Raw genomic sequence first — 19185 nt, forward strand, 5'->3', positions numbered from 1 at the left:
ACGAGATGTCCCTCTGCATCTCAGCAAGAATTTTGCTTCATCAGGAAATCTTTGGTACCTGTCAGGCCAAAGTCAGGGCAGGATGCTGTACCAGGTGACAAGGGTCATCTCTTTCTCTCTAACTGCTTGATGTTAACACAGGAGACGGTCTCATCTTACTAGACGTGCTGCATTTGCAGAGAGATAATAAAGCTGGCTATAGACTCTGGAATTCCCCTTAGGTTTCAAGTAACAGGCTTGCCAAAAGTGGTTCACCTTATTTTTAAATATTTTATAGGTGTATAAAATGTGCCAGATGCTGTTTAGAAAGTGGACTTCAAGCTAACCACTCACTCAGCAAAAAGGGAAAATTGAAATGGCTTTTATTTAGCAGCTGCCAATATAAAGGAAAAACCCTAAATGAAACGGCTATGCACATGATATAAATTGGGTATAGAGTCACTGTTAAAGTGGCACACTCAGAGCATTTCCCATTCAATTTGAGATGGCAGATATCGTATTTTACATAGAACAGACTTATTTCCTAGTCAAGACAGCTTTTTCCTTGTGTCAGTGGAATAGATGCTTGACCACCTGTTCTCAAAATTGAAATGTTTCATTAAAGAAACATGCTCATTATCTATTGTGCAGAAGATATGCCGTATTAGATGTAAACTTGGAAGAGGAAGAGAGTGTGAAGAGAGACAGTAAAATAATTACCAACAAAGAGAAGACAGTAAGTGTAATATTTCTGGATTTTGTTAAACATTTGATACAGTGCTGCACAAAAGTGTATTTGAAAAAAAAAATAATTCATAACTAGCTTAGAAAAAAAGCATTTTCACATTAATAAAAATTTGGCTAAATTGTCCTAAAATGTGTAATGATAAATGATAATCTATTAATTGAACTAGAGGACTGATACTATTGGGGTTCTACAGGCTTTAGTGATTGCTTTCATGTATTAAGAGATATTAGATATACTAAATAATTTAATCTTAGGTTCAGAAAGACATTACATTGCAATATCAACATTAGTGGAAAAACATGACAAGAGGGTGACTCTAAACATATGGTTGAAAGAAAGGTAAAAACTTAATTTCAAAAACAGGGATGAGAGGACTAAATGAATTATAATCTAAATGCAGTTTTTTATGTGATAGCATGGAAAGAATAATTTAAAATAAACTAGAGCTGGCAGAAAAGGTATGGTATACCTATAGAATAGGCATACTGGCAGATATGGCAAAAAAATGCAGATGCTATTTTGACCCAAATTTATTTTTAAGTACCTCAGTTCCAAACTAAAACAAAAGCTGAGTCACTAGTTTCCTTAACAAGGCTTAACATACCAAAGCTCAAATAATACAGGGTAGGGGGACCAGGAGAAGCCAGTAGCCATCTGCAGGACCTTAAACATCATCAAGCCAAAAAAAAAAAAAAAAAAAAGAACTTTTAAGACTGGTTAAAACTACTGAAAACTACATATATAGCCAGGGTAATATATAAGAAAAAGCAGGAATTCCATCATTTGCAATGAGTTGCATTCCCTTGTCAAGAAAGAAAGAAATCAAAGCTTTTCACTCAGAACTGCATATTCAGGGTGAACAGATTTGTACAGTGAAACTGCAGAAGCCAATGGAGTTATTATAGTTATGCTGGGACTCGATCCAACAGGTAACGAATATTGCAATATTGTTTTGGCAGCTACAGTTCAACTAGGGAGAACCAGGAAGAAACTCAGAGCATTTAAGAATCCACAAAAAATATAAAGAACAAACTGCAATAACTTCTGTAGTTTATTTCAGACTCCCAAAGAGGATATAACTGTTCAATAACAATCTAAAATATTTTTACGATACCGGCTATCTGAAATGGAGAAGTCTTTTCAAAAAAATATCAAAGACTATCTAGATGAACAGAAATTTGCTTTGACTGAGTCATAAAGACTGGATCAAGCAGTGCCTTACTCCCTTATATGTTGAAGATAGGTTCTGGATATGTTCTTAGTTTTACTGACTGTCAAGCAGCCTCTGAAATATACATTCAAAAAATGCAGTCATAATATCAATTTTAATTACTTAAAGCTATAGCAATCACTTTCACTGATAGAATGGCCCAACTCTACTGATGTCCAAAATTATTAAGTACCAGTACACACACATGCACACATACACACACAAAAGAACACATACTACAACATATGCTGTGGCAAAGCCAGAATAGAAATACTAAATCTGTGTCTAAAAAATTGACAAGCACACATGGCTTCTTATAGAAAATACGTATATTTTAGGTTGCAATCACTGCCTAAAAGTCACAACTAAACACAACTAAACTAAACAGAACTAAAGAATAATTCAAAAGTAAAGTCAGAGTGAGACAAAAATCAAGACTGTCTTCCTTGAATGTCCAACTATAAAGTTATTTGCCCATTTGTTAATACTGACAAAAATGGCTCACAATTACTCCCACTTTCTAGTCTTTACCCTCAGCCAGGAACAATGGGCTTGTTTCATCCAAAGCCTGTGATCATCCACCTTCCAAAAGGGATCCTTGAAGATGATGTCTATCTGCAGATGAGGGATGTATATGCAGCTACAGACCAAACCTCATTCCCTAGACTTGTGAAGTACAACTTCGTGTAATGAATGGTGAACATCCTACAGAGCTGATAGACCTTGCAAGTTCACAAGGATAGCTGAAGACTGTATGGTAGTCCCCAGAATCTATATGTTCAGAGAGGGAATGAATGAGACATGAAAGCATTTAGAAGAACGTATCTTTCAAAGAAATAATGACTTTCATGACATTCCTATCTTTTATTATCATTTGGGTGACTCTCTGAGGACAATAGGACTATAAACCTGAGTTAAGCCACTCCACCTTCTTTGAACATCTTATTGTACTGCCAGCCATGCCACTGTAAACATAGGTGCAAAGATAAAATTTGAGTCTCAAAAGGATTTAAAAAAATTACTAAAGAAAGGAAATTGTATTTTTTTTATTTTTTTTTATATCATTTCTTCCTTTCCTCTTTATTTCCAATTGACATCTGAATACATTTGTTCCTTCACATCCACACATACAACCTAGTGCCTGCAGTGGGATGTTCACATGAAAATTGGAGGCCTTAATTTTGAAGAAATTTTATTTATTCCATTTTGGTAAATGAAAAAGGGAGCTTTCTGTTATCTTTCGTCTTGAGAAGATAACCCAGGTAAGATCTAATGGCAGCATGCTAGGGCAGCTTTGCAGTGATATTATTTAAGAAAGGAGATCAAAAGCTAACAACCTGTCTAGCTTGGCAAGAGCTTCCAAATCATTGCCTTCTAGACAATTTATTCAGAGAACTGCTGATACATTGTCCTGGTGGAGAAGAAACCAGCAGTTGGTCTTTGCAGGAAAGAAAGCCTTTTAAGCACCTACTAGCAATCTCATACAGAAGAAATGATTAAGGAAAAGCCACCTCCGGGCATGAAAAAAAATCCTCACAATAAACCAAATGGGATAAAATTAGAATCTGCTATCAAGTCTGAAAAGCTCAATGCTAGTGCTGTAATTGCAGCAAAGAGTGTCGTAGAAAGGATTAATACAGCTGCTTTGAATTAAAAATGGTGGAGTATACCAGCTGGAAATGGAAAGGTTTAAGAAAATTAGTCCCTCCATAAGAGGAAACAAACTCTAGTATTTCACTTGATCTAATAAGCAACTCATCAAATATATATCAGTTTTAAACTAATGAAATGAAGTGAGTCCAAATAAAATTGAAACAGTGGCTCCATCACTGCTTTAAGTTCTGCCTTGCAGTATCTTCAGGATTAAATCTCACCTTTTAAAATGCACATCTCAAAAGTAAATCTGGGGCTATGGGCACAATCATTGCCAGAGCTTAAAGTGCTAAATAATAGATTACACACGCATTACACAGAGTGGGACGCAGTAGTCAAGGTTGCGTGGACATTTGCAAAAAGGGTTGCAAATACAACTGACGTGCCTTCTGCACATGCCTGGGCAGGAGTTGTACCCCAGACCCTTCTGATACAGAGCCTGATGTGCTGACATTTGAGTTTGCAATGCCCAGTAATTTTGCTCTGCGGGCGCTTAATGCAACAGTTCCCAGGACCCAGAATTTCAATCTACACCAACTGAATGTGCCCCACTCAAAAAGCAACTCAGCTGAGAAGAGAGATCTCCTCTGGATGTCTCACTAAAAACAGACATTTTCAAGCACTGCAGTGTTTCATGAGTGAAATATCTTAAATTGACCCAAAGTCGTTCTGAGAACTTGTGAGTTTAAGTTACTTTTCCATGAATTTGTATCCAAGTTCAAATTGTAACACAGTCTGCAACTAAGCCAATTTCCAGATAACCACTTTGCACATAAGTTTTTTCGGTTGTTGTTTTTTCCTCCCCCCCCCCCCCCCCCCCCCCCCCCCCCCAAGGTTGCCTTGTAGGGTTTGGTGATGTTTTTTGTTTTTTGTTTTTTGGTTTTTTTTTGCTGTATAGTTTATTCAGACTTGAAATCAGTAATTTAACAGAAAGATATTCTGGCTGACATTATTCCAAGTTGTATTCTGCTACCATCGATGGAATTTAACTGGGCATGACCTGGCCCTATGGTTCTACTCCATCAAAACACAAATTATATATGTTATTTAAAAAGAAAAGGTCAGTTGGTTTGTGGTAGATTTTGAGGGTGAGAAAAAATAATCTTGCAAAGATCAATAAACTATGAAAGATTTCTATAGAGAAAAGTATTTTTCTCTTCAACTTGATGCAAGTATAGTCATTATCCATCTGTATTCCACTAGGACTATTTATTTTTTCATTTATCTCCCTTGTGAGTTACATTTTTATTTCAAAGTCAGTAGAAAAGGTAAAATCCAGTCATCTCAGAGACACTGCTCTTGGCTGAAGTTTCAGATAGAAAAAAAATCTCCAAAAATAAAATCACACATGTTACTTACAGGATGGAGGTGACCTGAGGCTCATGCCTAAAGATACCTGCTTAATCTTTTGGAACATCCAGTGGAAAAGATCAATTTTCAATTGACAGGAACATTCACTGTTGCAAACCTCCCTGCTGGGATACAAAACTGAGGTCATTTATTAAAAGGAATATAATGAATAACAGGGCTGATCCCTGTAGTTTTATGGATACATACCAATAAAATCTATCTAATCAAAGACTGCAAATTAACAATATGTTAAAGAAGGCTGGTTTAGTGTCTGTGGTTACTGACAAGTCACCAGATGCTCAAGATCAATAGATGTTTTGCATATTTTAATTATTCTTCTGGGTTTAGAACTTAATTACTCTTACGAACTTCAGGTAGTTTTGGCAGACATAGTTTACCTTGAAGCTGTGAGTTTTACTGTTGTTCCATCAGCTCAGACAAGGTGCCAGCAATGCTGATGTAGAGTCATGCTTTTATTTCCAGCGGCTCGTCTGAGTGCTGGAAGCTGATACCACAGAGATTCCAGTGTGTCTCCCACAACACGCAGTCATGTTTAATTTGCTGGCAAATATGAGAAATCTGTTGAAAAGAGAATGTTATTTTATAATCCTACGTTCATTTTCAGGAACAATGCTCCCAATATTGTGGACACTGACAGGGCCTATAAAGAAAAGTTAGAGAAAACATTAAATGTCAGACAGATTAAACAAGAGGAGAAAAAACATTAACAAAACAACTTGCATCAACTGTGCTTGAATTCAGGGAAAGATTAGATTGTAACAATGACAATAGAAAGAAAGGAATCTGCTTTACAATATAAGAAAGTGTATAACTAATGGGTACTTTACCAATCTGTCAAATTACAGGCCTCTCCTTGTAACTTGGTCCTTGGATTTGAATAATTCCTCAGCTAGCTTTTGGGAGTTTGTCCTCCCAGGGATCCCATTCCGGCTGCTGAAGCTGCCTGTTCCCTTTGTTTCTAAACACAGCCAGCAAACAGCACGCATGCCTCTGTGCAAAGCCTCACCACGAATTGCAGACCAGCAGCCTTGCAGCCTTGCCCTGCTCCACTTTCCTTCACCCTGGGTTCCCTGTCCTGCTTAAGAAACCCAGGTTCTGCCACCTTCTAGTCTTGCTTTGCTATCAAAGCACGACTTTCACCCTGCTCCAGTTCTGCCTCCTCCAAATACTCTGTTGTCAAAGGAGTGAAATATTAATTACTGCAGTAAAGAGTTAACAAAAACTTGTTTTGTTCTTTTAACAGCTGATGCTGGACTAAGTCATACCGGGAGCACAGATGAAATACAGGTTACTATCAGCTAACAAGAGGCAGGAAATTTACTCCTTACAAAACTGTGTACACAACAGTAAATCCAAATAGAACAGACTGAATTTGTTAAACAGCCACAACCACTAATACACAACATCAATCTTAAACATTCTTTTCATAATTATATTACTCTATAAATCACTGGAAATAAGGATTTAGAATTGGGAGGAAAGATGCTAGAGGAAATAAATCAGATCAAAGATGGTAAGAAAGAAAAGCATACATAAAAGTCATAGCAACTCAGGGTTAGAATACATGCATCTGTGCACTTCCCAATAAATCCTTTAAAATGATTGATGGGGATGGGCATTCTATCAACACCTAAAATACTTAAAAATTACAATAAATCAATCAATCCAGAATGTGAGCAAGAGTCACGTGGCATCTGCTTATCTATGGTTTTTTTCCTATTCTCCTTCATTTCTTTAGAAATGTAGCTAGTTGAAGTCCTATTTATGCATTTTTGCATACTATGAACACTCATTTTAAAACATTCCATATTATTAGATGTGTCTAATACTTGCTGCAGCCAGCAGTCTCCTTCAGCTGAAACATGACATTAGGTTCTGCCTAGGTGGATTACTATTTCAGAGCAGTTTTCATCAGGAATTTTTGCTGTTAATAGATGACACAGTCATTTTGTATGTCTTAATTTCTCTAATTTTTTTAAGCATTCTCCTTACTATAGGATTTGCTGTCATTATCATGATGATAATGAACTAAAAATAAGATGCACTTTTTTTTTTTTTTTTTTTTTTTTTTTTTTTAATGCCCGATGCTAAAGACTCCCAATATTCAAACTGAAAGACTACTCCTCCATCCTGGTACTGGCCCCTGAGCATGCTGAAATAACTTCGGAGCAACAAAATGAAGGAAGGGAGGTGGGAAACGACATTTCATGTGCAAAGCTGGCTCAACTCTCTAAGTATCTGTCCAACCACAGTCTGTCATGCCCATCACTTGTGGCATGCAAAGCCACATGTGCACTGCCAGGGGTTGCTTGCAGCTGTCCACAGCACAGCCAGCCGCTCACAGCTGTGGCACTGGGTTGGGAACTGTATCCAAAGCATCCAGAGCAGCCCAGCCCACAGTTACAGGTGCTGAAGCTTCCAGCGGTTCTGTCCCACAACTTTGCCTGAATGAAGAAGACTTTGAGAACCTTTATTAAGAGGCAGGACCATTCACTTTGCTGTTGAGAAGAGGGGATGTCAGCAGGCTGACTGAATAGGAAGGACACAGAGATCCCTCTCCTTCCCTCTCAGCTTCCCCCCTCACTTCTGTAACAATTTGTCCTTTTGCTAAAACAGATTAATTTCAAGTTCAAAGTTCGTTTCAAAGGTCTCCTCACTGTCATCACCTCTTCAGAGGCCTTGTGACAATGAACCCCACAAGGCCAGAGACACAGCTGGATGGGCTCCCAAACAGCTGCAGAGAACATGCAAACAGCGCCAAAGTCAGTGGCTTGGGATGCGTGGGACAATTTTTCACATGCACTGAGACATCTAAAGATGCAGCTAGGCATGCTCCAAGATTACACCAATGCCTAACAAGGCACTGGCTAGCTGCCATCATCTTTAAAAATTAGTTTAAAATACCTTGCCTGCTCATGTGCTTTTCTTAATCCTGCTGTGTGCCTTTCTGCCTTTTGGGGAAGTTCAATCTTTTTTTTTTTTTTTTTATTCTGGTCTTTTATTGTGTTACAAAACTGCACTATCACAATGTAATTTACATTAAGTCTATCAAACTTTGGAAAGCAGGGACATTTCTGTGTTTCCTGGTTTTTTTGGGGTGTTTTTTTGTTTTTTTTTTTGGTGATTGCTGACTAATAGCTTTAGCATTGCTATAGCTGTGCCATCTGATGACTGCAAAAAGCCCTCAAAATATTAATTAACTGAGGCACACAATGCACCTGTGAACTAGATTTTTATCATTCATAGGCAGATGGGGAAACAAAGACATGGAAAGGTTGAATGCCTTATCGAAGAGCCCAGAGGAGGCCTATTGCAGGGCTGGAAACCAAACAATCAGAACCCAGATACACCAACATTTGGTGCTGCACATTATTACTCTGCATTACATCTCAGGCTTTCCTTTCAAGTCTCAGACAGCAATCCCTTAGTAACTCAAAATTCTCTTACCACAATTCCTCTTCTTCCTGAAAGCCCTTCCATTATCTTCTTTCTGTAGACAACACCCTGGTTGTCACTCAGCCATGGGTGTTACTTTTGACTCTAGATTCTCATGTTCTGTCGAAGACTTGCAGATAGTTCTTTACTGGGTGTCTAAGACACAGCTTTCCTGTCTTGCCTTTGCAGATAAAGTACTTGTCTAGAGTTTCATCATACATCAATAGCTGCAACCCTTTCCTTTTGGCCTTGACAAATGCAATCTTACACAATCAATATTCTTCCAGAAAACATTGCTCAAGAGATCATTTCCATAAGCCCTTTGCTTTGTCTTTGTCACCTCGTCACTGGTTCCCCTTCATTTTATTTAACACACGTAAGTTCTCGTCTTCATTTTTTAAGTCCTTCATAGCTTGTTCCCGCATTATCTATATTGGTCATTCAGTATAAAAAGGTAAACCCTACCACTAATGAACCCCGATAAAGACGGCAGGGTAACAAAAAGACTGAGAGAGAAAAGATCAAGCCATTCCTTTGAACAAAAGACTCTTTTACTCTGGGATTAAAAAAAGTAGTGTTAACAAATAACTGGCAGGACAGCTGGTATCAGCAAGAAATAAAGGAATAGATTAGTATGAAGATTTCCAACTAATGTCTAACAAGCTGTTAGCTAGTGACATTGTCCTCCAAATACATATGATACTTTATTTTAAAGCTCCTATATGTGAAGCAGATTTCAGGGCCACAAACCCCTCTTGCTTGCATGCTTGCTATCTATGTAGCTAACTATCTACTGGAAAGGAAGAGTAATGATTTATCTTCAAGGAAAGGGAGAACAGGAAGAAAGAACTTCTCTGCATCTTTGAAAGAAATCACGTATGGATTCAGCAAGAAATATTTCTGCTGAAAAGAAAAACTGCTTTACTGAATCAGGAGAATTTTGGTACCTAACCTGATTTGAGGCTGTGGACATTCAAATCAAAGGCATCTATAAATTACAAAAAAAACCCCTTTCAAATTATTTTGAAAGGCAAGTGAGACTATATCAAAGATGGTCATCAAAAACAACCCAAGAAACAATTTCCTCTTTTATTTTACTGTGACATGACTAAGGCAAACAAATCAAGACACATGCATGAAAATTCCTTAAAAATAACTCTAAAATGTTGAGATGACTATTATAGTGTCTTTCAGGGGTCTTTGATAGTATGTATTTACATCAAGATAGCTGAGAAAAGAAAAACCAGCATAACACACACGAATGTAGCAGGAAGTGTTGTTCTATAAAAAAAAAATTCAAACTGTGAAATAATTCCATTAAGCTGTAATTTCATAAGGAACTAGAGTTAGAATACTTTGAAGTTTTCAGAAATGCCTTTCATACAAACACTAAAAGTACTTAAATTTCGAACTGTTCTGCTGGCTGAAAATGCTTTGGGATCGCACTATTCAGTTGAATTTAGATAATTTAATGCAATTGAAAGTCTTTCCTTGAGAGCAGTTACAAGAAACCATACAGAAAGGTCTTCCCAAAGTTGGAGATTTACTGCACAAGACAAACAAGAAATAGGACACCCGAGATGACATTCTTCCCTCCCTTCTTTGTGCTAGCGAGGTTCACCAATTTCAATATACTTGTCAATTTAGGATGTTGTGAACCTGGTGGTAGTGTGACAAAACCTGACATTTCAGATGAGTTAAGAATGGAGAATGGGTACAGCGATGAAAATGTATCCACATCAAACTTGACAACCAGCAGCAGAGACATCTTGACATCCTTGTCCTAGCTTCTAGTAAAAAAATTGGGGGGGGGGGGGGGGGGGGGGTAGGGGGGTGGTGTAGGGAAGAAAATGATATAAGGATTTAGCGTGCAAAAAAATGCGTTAATAAGCAATCACTTTACAAAAGGTGAGAAGGAATATTGGGCAAAAAGATATCTTTTTAAAAGTTCACCTTGGGAAAAACAAAAGAAAAAGCTGCATTAAGTCAACAGTTTTCTATAGATGAAAATATACAGGCAAGATGCTTCTTCCCACACATAATGGGGAAGAGTATGAAAAAGATACAACCTCCCAGCATGATCAATATAACAATGAATGATTTGCAATGAATAATAAGTTGCACAATACCTACAGTGATCATCAGTTTGCTCTGGTAGTATTTCTAGCAGGCAGCAGTCTCTGCACTCCTAAAATACAGCCGAGATCACGGAGAAGATAGGCAGCAATGTGGAAGATACATGCAGCAGGTTTCCCCTATAGGACAACCTTCATAACCAGCTGCTATTTTAACATTATTACAATATCTTTTTCTCTGTATTCTTAAAATGGTATTCATACCAGGAACTCTGACTGGATTCATTAGGTATTCCTATCAGACATCTAATGCTCGATAATGGACTGTATATAAGACAAAGCTCTTTATTTTTCGTCCTGCCCTTCTTCTCCGTGAATTGTTCTTTTAAGGTGTAGTAACTCAATATCTGTGTTTACATTAGCTGCAATTCAAAAGTCATTTAAACAGTCATTATAATGGCAGGGAACTTCTCTTCTTTCCTTACTTCCCATCTTCTCTATGAAGTGCCAAACAAAACAGAGATGGTAGTGTGTAATCCATTTAGGAAATGTTTCCTACTCATGTGGGAACATTTGGACAGGGGACTGAGTCTTTTTATTTTTAGTTCTTTTTTAGAACAGAAGCCTTGTAGGTGTGGAAGTAGACATGGCCAGCAAAGGAAGCAAGGCATTATTACTGGAATATATGTGGCAGCAACATCACCAGTGAAGAGCAGATACAAAAGAGACAGAAACCAGCCACAAGCAGGAAAAAGGGCCTCAGACTTGTACAGACCAGAGAAGCTTTAGTTTGGAAGGTAGTCTCCAAGGTGTGTGAGGCGATCAGGCTGGAAGAAGTTAAGGATGGAAGTGGGGATTTAGTGCAAGGATATTTGATGGGATGGCAGCGATAGTAGAGCAGATGGGAGTGATCTGAACAGGCTGGAAAGATGCAGCAAATGAGGATGTGGTCACCTCTGGGGAGAAGGAAAAGGCAACCTTAAAGGTGGGACAGCAGAGATTATGGAGCAGACTCAGAAGAACAGAAGGGCCCTAGGTATTAGGAGTTGGTATGAAGGAGATGTGAAGTGATTCAAAGCTGGAAGAACTGGAGTGTTAGATCTGTGTTTTGCTGAGGCACTTCAAACTAGTTTTGTTAGAGAAATACAGAAACACAAACAAAATTCTTCCAGGAACAGAGATCATATAAGCAGTATTGATATAAAAGGGTAAATACAAATGACAGTAAACACTTGACAATAGGTACAATGCTTAATTGAAGACAATATAATAGAAAAGAAGAGTGATGGACAGAGATAATCAATGCAATAATATCTTAATATCAGCATTTTACTATCTCCTGAGACAGCAGAGTCTAATTGAAGAAGTTAAATAAGAATGAGTTGAAATAATCAAAGTCCTAAAAGCACGTTACATCAGGCAGTGTTAAAAAATTTAATATCCTAGCAGTATTTTTTATTTGGCAATTTAAAGGGTGAACACTATTATTAACAGAGATTTTTTATCACAAAACTAGGTCTATTCAGACCCTCTGCATTCTTGTTCATATTGGATCAGATTGTTGCCAAAAAGACAGCTCTAAAGTTGGGGCAGATTTTAATAAATTCAAGCCAATTTTTAACATTTTTGTATTAAAAGGCATTAATTATTAACAACTTCTGTGACATCCACATTTGCACTTTTGCTGAACCATTGAGCTAAATGTTATGAACATTTAACAGCAATAATTCACATTTTTAAAACCTTAGCATTTGATGCCAAAAAATCATGAACTATCAGAGATGACAGCTCTTGAACCAAGTACTTTATGCAGCCTAATACTTATTTTGATCAGGACAAATTATTTTGTTTTTAAAGACCTTGCCATTAGTAGAGCGAATAAGATCCAAAGCAAAAAAATTGCATGCCACTTACCTATCTGAGATGTGTTGAAAAGACCTTCTGATCTGAAGTCTCACAAGCTAATGACAGGTGTAATAGAAAACAATGCTAAAAGCAATCTATTACAGACCCTTTGGCAGACCTCCCTCATGTGGAAGGTTACTAATGGGATTGAAGTCAAAGAGACATTTCCTATCCTACTGTGCTCATTGTAAGATGACTGCCACAAACTTACCACTGGAGCTGTTCCAACTTGACCCCCATGTAAAAATAGAGTATTTTAATAATATCACAGCAAGCTTTCCGGATCCTTTTAAGAACAGTATCTCTTTTTTCATGAAGTGACTCTTTCAGCTGAGCATCATCAAGCAGGCTTAGTTGTGAGACATTGTGTTCATTAATAGCTTCCACCTTGACTTCTGTAGAATATGAATCACTGACCTGTTCACAGGCAGGGAATTTTCTTTAAGTCAGATGGACAATTATTTTTCTTCATCAAATAAAAAGGCTCTGCCTTACACTGAAGAAACTAGAATAATGAAACATCTCTTCCCAGTAGTTTGTAAGGAGCTCTCGTATTGTTAAAATTAAATACATGGAGACAGAGCTATATAATTTGTGAGCCGAAGCCTAAAGTATAATGTATGCCACTTTGGCACTGGAAAGGGAAAGAGTTTTTTTAGGCAAAATAGACTGAGTCAGAGTTCCTCCCTACAGAATCTGAAAATAAGTTCCTCCTCTGGGAATAAAAAAATAGAAATACATTAAAGACTGTGTTTAAACATAAACCATTAAGCATTATCATTTGGCTTAGGAAATATCTAAAAAAGTCTTCATGAAAGAAGTATCAGGAAAAAGTTCGTATTATGCTACCGCACGAGATGTACATTGGAAAACAGGGTAAGTCTCAAATTTCCCTGGCAGTTACATTATCTCTGGAGAATAACATGCGTAAAAATGTGAGGTGGGATACTGACACTTTTGTCAGCAAGGAAATGCTTGTAACATATCTTGCATGTTTTAATTAGAGTTGATCAAAAGACAAAAAGTCTTTCAAGACTTTAAAATCTATTCTAATTTCATATTGGGGCAAATGTATATTTAAACAGAATTGGGACAAATTTCTAAACAAGAGGGATGAGAGAGATGTTTCTTGCATTCTTGGTAGCCAGGTGATTATGAAGTATGTGAGAAATTTCCATTAATCACTCACCAGACCTTTAATGTAGGCTCAGATGTTTCTTGAAACAGTAATTACAAACCACAACCACTGCTGTTTGCTGCATACATTCTCTGTTTGGGGACACATATTAATTACATATTATATGATACATGTTAATTTATGCAGTTTAATACTATAATTTAGTCTTGCAATTCATAACCTTTCCTCTACTTCTTCTTTACCCTAAAATGGAGTATATGTCACTATATTAGTGTTTCAGGAGTTAAGGGAATTGGTTACAGGAAGGTATTGGAAAATAAAGAGTTCAAAGAGATTACATATTAATTTTGCCTTTTTTTATTTTTCACTACACCTTGTACTAGTGAAGACATCTATCTACCCGTTGTGTCCTTTTTCAATTTCTGTTTGTATATAATGTGGCGGGAACATAATTTTTTTTTTTTTTTTTTTTTCCTGTACAAGCAGCAGCAACTCAATGGAACTCAGAGATTAGCACTGGGAGCAGAAAATGATCAGTTAAGTACTTTAAAACTACTTGTAGGGATAGAACAATTCCAGTTACAGCCCACAGTCACTTAGAGAACAAATCACTAAATTATGCCAAGACTGAAGTCTGAGACCAGAGAAGTCTGTATTAGCTGATTCTGCAGCCAAAGCAGAAATTAACAATGATCTACATTAAATGTACATAAAATATTTTGGGTCCTTTACAGAGAAAATAAATTGTCCAATTTACATATAATTAATTGACACTTGATATCTAATTAATTTCAAGTGTTACTATATGGAATGCAATGATCTACTGTCTACTGTCTACATCAAGATCTGTTGTATTTAAAGAGATGAAATAATAAAAACTACAGAAAGGAAAACATTTAACAATGTACAAGATGTAATCAGGAAGGGAAAGGTTAACCAATAAATCAGTATTTCAGGGGCTGATCTTCTAGATTGGTGAAAATCCTTAGATATCCATTGCTCTGAAGTCGGTTCAGTGTATGCTGTATTTCAAAAAAGATGCTCACAGCCAGAAAGAACAGGTCAAAGTATGTAAAAAAAAATTGTCAAAATCATGCAAAGAATAGCACATCTGATTCTCATTCAGTGTGGTAATTTTATGGGTCAAAACCAAAATTCTTTCAAAACAGGGATTTTTTTCAAGTTTCTTCAGAAATTTCAAATGCTCTATCTTTTATAAGGATATGCCCCTCCTGTAATATCATTGTCAAGTTTGCTACCTTTTCCATATCCTACCCTCCTCCAGTTTACAGTACTGAAAAATTATAAGATGGTCAGGAAATGCCTAATTAAATCACATCAAATCCATGGAGATCTATGCTTTGTCTTCATTATGTAGAGACTCTCACTGCTATTAAAATTAGGGCTTTTGTTTCTGTTTATTAGAAATAACAGTAAATATGCAGCAAATGGTCTCAGATTTCTATATCCATGATATAGGGGAATGAGAATCTTAAACTTCCCATTTTCACTGTCTGTGTAGCCACATTTGCACAAATAGAATGGCCTTACAGCACAACAGAGATGGAAGATCATACACCCAAATACAGTCCGAGACTAACTCTTCAATGTTTAGAAATAAAGTCAAGCTGTAATAAGTACGTCATCCCTCTGTAATCTCTGTACACTCATAGCATGCTGTTCCTATGGGAAAAACCAAGCAGTGCAGGTTGTAAATTAATTTTGCTGAAGTTTGAGGATGGACAGAATTAGATGAAAGGAACTGTCTTTCTTAACAAAGACTCCACAGTTCATGGGAAATTAAAAACAGTTCTTCAGTGAGCCCGTGGACTCCCTTTAGCTTAAAGTTTACATCCTTTCCTCTCTCACTCCCAGGAGACCTCTGAAGATTTACTAGTTAAAACTGAATTCTATTGCTGGTTACTATTTTACTTCCAAATATATTTTCTGTAAATGAAGTAGATCAAAGAATCAGCTTACCTATTCTGTTGCATCCTCATGGATGGAAAAAGAGTCTTTATTCTGATCAGGTAAGTAGCCTCCCAGCACTATGTAGAAACTGTACTATATAGAATCTACAGAAACATTCTCATTTTTATTGATTTACTATGGTGAGGACGTCCCTTGTTCTGTCCTCTTGGCATTCCTCCAGATCTTTCCATTATCCCTTTGAACCTCCAGGTCTGGAGAACATTCTGTCAGGGATCTATGTGAACATAGAACAGCATGAACAGTTTTAGCAACTTCCTCCTTTTTCTCCCACCCCTATAAAAAAATTAAGTTAAAATAAAACAACTCGATGGGATTTCTCCCCAGTAAAGTTTGAGCTACGTTTCCTTCCTTGTTTTATATCAAACTTACAAGTCCTGCAGGGAAGCAGGTAAACAGAGAAGGTAAAGCAAACAGATGCGGTGGCTACGCCAGTCTAACAGTGTGAAGACATGAACCAAACCTGTGTCGCACTACAGACAGTTAGCATTTTCCAAGTTGTTACCCTAGTGATCAAGTAATAACACACTGCAGCTTGGTCCTGTGACTGACAGTTGAGAAAACAAGCTTCGCAGCTGCATGAGACACTGCTAAGGAGTTCTGCTATGCCACGGTACAGAGAGATTTCATCCCTCTGGATGTCTTTGAATGCCACTTCAGATGAAAGAGAGATTTTACTTTTGAAAGATTCTGGGTTTTGGGGATATTTTTTTTTCTATAAATGCACAGTTCTATCAAGCAAATTTGTCACACCTTGAAATAGAGGGTATTAACAAGATAGCTCCCCTAAAGGGAAATATTATTTTCACACAGAAGCAGCAGGTATCTCTAATGAACTATTGTATACATATATATATAACATACATTGCTCTCTTTATATCAGTGTAAGAGGAGTAGAGCAAGTTGTAACTAACTTACAAGATGAATCATGTCATGTGTGCCTAAAAGCATTTTAAAAGCAATGAAACAATAACACAGAAAATTTCAGTTTCAAAGCAAGTAGGGAAAAAAAATATGCAGGTGTAAAGCTGATATAATATTTGAGAACAATTCCATTTCCTCTTGTTTACCTGAGTTCTGCTTTTTTTTTACCCTGCTGCCTGTCCTTGAGTAGTTCACAGCGAGTGCTGAACCTTGAGGCTTGCCTGGCTGCCTACGCCTTTTGTCTTCCCTGACAGGGTGAACACAGTTGCTGCACCTGGTACTGGATCCTACTGGGCATCCCAGCTCTGACTGACAAGAGTGAGTAAGAAGGGGTAAGAGAAAATTCAGAGTTTCTTAAGTTTCCTCTCTAAGCCAAGATATTTACAGAAAAGAGAAGTACAGAACACATAGACATGATGGCAGTGGTGGTGGGGGCAGCTAGGACTTTGTTGAACAGCTTTGCTGCCTGTGGGTAACATCTCTTCATTTTCAGAAAGTTTGGGTTTTGTTTGTTTTACTGAATTAAGCTGTATCCCACTTCACGAGGGAAAAAGTTGTTAAAGGGGAAGAACAGAAAAGGGAAAGCGAACTTCCAGTCAGCTAGAGTAAGGGACAGGTTTCTCTTTGTGCGGCTACTCATAGCAATATCTGAATGCAAGAAAAGAAACAGATGCTTGGAAGAGTATTTGCCTCTGCAGAAAGTCACAATGTCAACAGCAAAGCTGAGAGGCATGTCTTGACATTGCAGTAATCATGTGAAATCTCTACAAATTGATATAATGCTGGGAAAACGGATTTTACTGCTAATGATTTTTCAGGATCCTCATCATTGTTGGTAGTTTGGTCATATACCCAAGACAATAAAATAATCAATGTGGTCACTTCACAGAAAGTTAGACTTTAGTTCCTGTGAGAAAAATCCTAACCTAGTACACTCAAAGATGCCCATGCCTTGATATTACTCAAGTAATGTATATTTCCTAGCCAACAGACTCACCAAGCTCTTACCTTTGGATCCATTTCAGCACATGGATCATGAGCAATTACACAGCTTTTACACTGACATAAACCAATGTGATGAACAGATTGCAGAAAATTCATTACATCCCCTCAGTCCAGGAAATCAGGGAAATTAACTGGGTATACCTCATGATAGCTTTTTATTTAATATCAACCAGGAACATTCAATGGAATGTCACATAAGATGGAATGCAGAAAGTCTATTTTCTATAAAACAGAAAAAGTTTCTCACCTTTTCTTTTTCTTGGCTTACTGTTAAGCCCTTCTATATCTCTAGCTACTCTCATCTTTCAGTTACTGGAGAATCAAGAATATAGCTGGACAGCGGGAACAGGCTTGGGAGCAGTAAAAGGAGAAACATAGGTACCTGATGAGGAAGAACTGCTAAAATTATAAGTGTAGCCCTATTTGCCTGTTTCTGCTGTTGCTAATAAATGGAACAACTGTGTCAGTAGTCCTCTTGCCTCTCTCCTGAGCAGAAAGTACATGTGTGAGGCCAGCTGGGCAAGAAGGTGTCTGGGAACACAGGTTTGTTTAGAAACACTTAGCAGCTTAGACTGAGATGAGACAGATGCACACATAATTTTTAATGAAAAAGGACAGATTTCAAACACCGATATTATTATTATTAAACTTTATTTTATTGAAATTATTGATTTAATTATTAATTAAACTTTAAGACTTACAGACTTGTCACTGACCATACAAAAACAGCGCAGAGCTTGATCTCAGCCTGTTCAATGACAGGTATGAATAAATACTTCAAATAATTGTTTCTGAATGTGAAAAATAGCTAGCATGGTCAACATTTTCAAATACTAAAAGTTAAAGTTAAGCAACTACAGGTAATTGATGCATTTACTGTAACATCTTAAGGCTCAGCAAATTATTTTATTTTTTTTCTTAAAATTGTGTAAAACTATTCAGGAGACACTTATTATCACCCAAAAGTGATATGAAGGTTATACTGTGTCAGATGCAAAGAAGGGCTTCATTAAATGCCTTGCCATTTCCTACATTTTAAATTGCAGTTTTAAGGACAAGTAGTGTCCTGTCTCTGTTCAGTTAGGCCTTACACTTCTTATCACTAGATATTTAGATCGTTTTCCTGAACATTAAAAAGTTCAAAAGAAATCAGAAAATCTATCCTCTAGACCTTCATAAATTAGAAATAAAATCTCAGCTCTGCATTCATTTCTTTATGTTCCTGTTTATCTGTTCAGTTACTTCCATGCTCAGCTACAAATTTTTATTTTTAGGCATACAGCTTATACTCCGCATCATAGTGTGCTCTCAGTTTAATTTCTTCTGCCAACTTACTATATATATTGGTGTCCTAAAGCAAGAGCACATTGTCCTAGTGGCCAGTAGCCTGCCTTGGTCCTTTCTATCTACATTTTCTTCTAAAAAGACCTTTAACTTAAACTGAAGTTTCATAGGAAAGATATTAATAGTTAAGGCTCAGATCTTAAGAACTAAATGAAAGTTTTAAGAAACTAGGAGAAATCGTGTCTAAGCTGGTTTGCAAGAGGGGGTACCTGAGGGTATATAAAAAGACATGGATCAAGTTTACTGATGTCTTTCCTTATTCTTCCAACACTTTTGAAATGTTTCTTGAAGTGAATGTTCAAACTCATGGATAGAAATGCACACACTTTGCAAAATTAGGTGCAACAAATTTATGAGAAGAGTTAGATCTGGAAATATAAATATAATTTGGAAATACCTAAAATTAATC

The sequence above is a fragment of the Falco punctatus genome (assembly GCF_963210335.1).
Source record: "Falco punctatus genome assembly, chromosome: 2".
NCBI classification, from domain to species: Eukaryota; Metazoa; Chordata; class Aves; order Falconiformes; family Falconidae; genus Falco; species Falco punctatus.